At 42.3% G+C, this 2392-nt stretch overlaps 1 pseudogene; it reads left to right on the forward strand.

Annotated features, from left to right (window-relative positions):
* The first annotated feature begins 600 nt into the window (after window positions 1-600).
* On the forward strand, window positions 601-1532 carry LOC115527781 (annotated as a pseudogene).
* Window positions 1533-2392: the final 860 nt, after the last annotated feature.

The following is a 2392-nucleotide window of genomic DNA, read 5'->3' on the forward strand; positions in this document are numbered from 1 at the left end:
ATGTTATAGCAATATTATCTCAAATAGCCAACCTAGGGAAATAGCCCAAGTGTCAATCGATTGGTGAATGGATGAAGAAGAGTTTACACACACACACACACACACACACACACACACACACACTCGGCCATCAAAAAGAATGAAATCTTGCCATTTGCAATGATATGGATGGAGCTAGAGAGTAGTATGCTCAGAAAAATAAGTCAGAGAAAGACAAAAACCATAAAATTTCACTCATATGTGGAATTTAAGAAACAACACGAACAAGAAAAGGGAGAAAAATAAGACAAATCAAGAAGCACACTCTTAACTATAGAGAACACACTGATGGTTATGGGGGGATGGGTAAAATAGGTGATGGGGATTAAGGAGTGCACCTGTTGTGATGAGCACCGGCTGTTTTATGGAAATGTTGAATCACTATACTGTGCACCTGAAACTGATATTACACTGCATGTTAACTAACTGGAATTTAAATCAAAACTTTAAAAAATGAAAAATAAATAAATGGTAATACACGAGTAAAGCTCATTTGCTTGAAAAATACTCATGTTATTATTTTCTCTCCTAGTATTCAACTCCACCACATGGGACTCAGCAATGATACACGAATTTCCTTTTTTTCTTTGGGGATTTTCAGAGGAACCAGAACTGCAGCCCCTCATATTTGGGCTTTTCCTCTCCATGTACCTGATCACTGTGTTTGGCAACCTGCTCATCCTCCTGGCCGTCAGCTCTGACTCCCGCCTCCACACCCCCATGTACTTCTTCCTGGTCAACCTGTCCTTTGTAGACATCTGCTTCACCTCCACCACCGTCCCAAAGATGCTCTGGAACGTCCAGACCCAGAGTAACGTCATAACCTATGAGGACTTCATCACCCAGATGTATTTTTTCCTACTCTTCACGGGACTGGACAACTACATCCTGACCGTGATGGCCTATGACCGATTTTTGGCCATCTGTCACCCCCTCTGCACTACACGGGCATCATGAACCCCCGGCTCTGTGGGCTGCTGGCTCTGGTGTCCTGGATCATGAGTGTCCTGCATTCCTTTTCACAAAGTTTAATGGTGCTACAGCTGTACTTCTGCACACACTCACTTTTTCTGTCATTTAATCAGATGATCCAACTTGCCTGCTCTGACACCTTTCTTAATGACACAGTGATGTATTTTTTAACCGTGTTGGTGGCTGGTGGTCCCCTTGCTGGGATCCTTTACTCTTATTCTAAGATTATTTCCTCCATACATAGAATCCCATCAGCTCAGGGTAAGTATAAAGCATTTTCCACCTGTATGTCTCACCTCTTGGTTGTCTCCTTACTTTATTGTGCGGTCCTCGGAGTATACTTTAGCTCTGCTGCTACCCAGAGTTCACGCTCAAGTGCAACAGCCTCAGTGATCATGCCTATGCTGAACCCCGTCATCTACAGCATGAGGAACAAAGACATAAAGGAGGCTCTGATGAGATCCTTCGGGATGGCAAGTGTAAAAGGGACCATTGTCCTGCGAGTGAAGAAGTGCCCTTGATTGCACGGCTCAAAGCCACGATTCTTTGAACATCGTGAAATAGAATTTGCTGTTATGTATTTCCTGAAATTTCCATTTCTTAGAAGTCAGCTTCTCTATACAATTTCAGAAAACTCAGTTTACTAAGCTTTCTGCTCTGTCCGATATATACACAAGTTTCTCCCTTTGTCCGTTTTCAGGTGTTCCCACAATTCTTTCTGGCCTTGGGTCAGACATATTTGAAAATTTCCACATCTTTTTGTGGCACCTGGGTGGCTCGGTCAGTTGAGTGTCCAATTTCAGCTCAAGTCATGGTCTCGTGGTTCATGAGTTTGAGCCCTACAGCAGGCTCACTGCTGTCAGCACAGAGACCACTTCGGATCCTCTGTTCCACTCTCTCTCTGTATCTCCCCCTCACCTGCTCTCTCTCTCTCTCAAAAAAAATATAACTAAACCTTAAAAAAATAAATTTCCATATCTTTTATAGAACAGCTTTATTTTTTTTTTAATTTTTTTTAACGTTTATTTATTTTTGAGACAGAGAGAGACAGGGCATGAACAGGGAAGGGGCAGAGAGAGAGGGAGACACAGAATCTGAAACAGGCTCCAGGCTCTGAGCTGTCAGCACAGAGCCCAACGCAGGGCTCGAACTCACGGACCGTGAGATCATGACCTGAGCCGAAGTCGGACGCTTAACCGACCAAGCCACCTAGGCGCCCCTAGGACAGCTTTAATGATGTCTTAGAAATGTTTCTTCTCAAATGATATATGTCACATATATATATGACATATATCATACATCTATAACAATTTCTTTTTTAATTTTATTTTAATTTGTTTTAATTCCAGTATCATTAACCTACAGTGTTACATTAGTAACA

The sequence above is a fragment of the Lynx canadensis genome, chromosome A2, assembly GCF_007474595.2.
Source record: "Lynx canadensis isolate LIC74 chromosome A2, mLynCan4.pri.v2, whole genome shotgun sequence".
Taxonomy (NCBI): Eukaryota; Metazoa; Chordata; class Mammalia; order Carnivora; family Felidae; genus Lynx; species Lynx canadensis.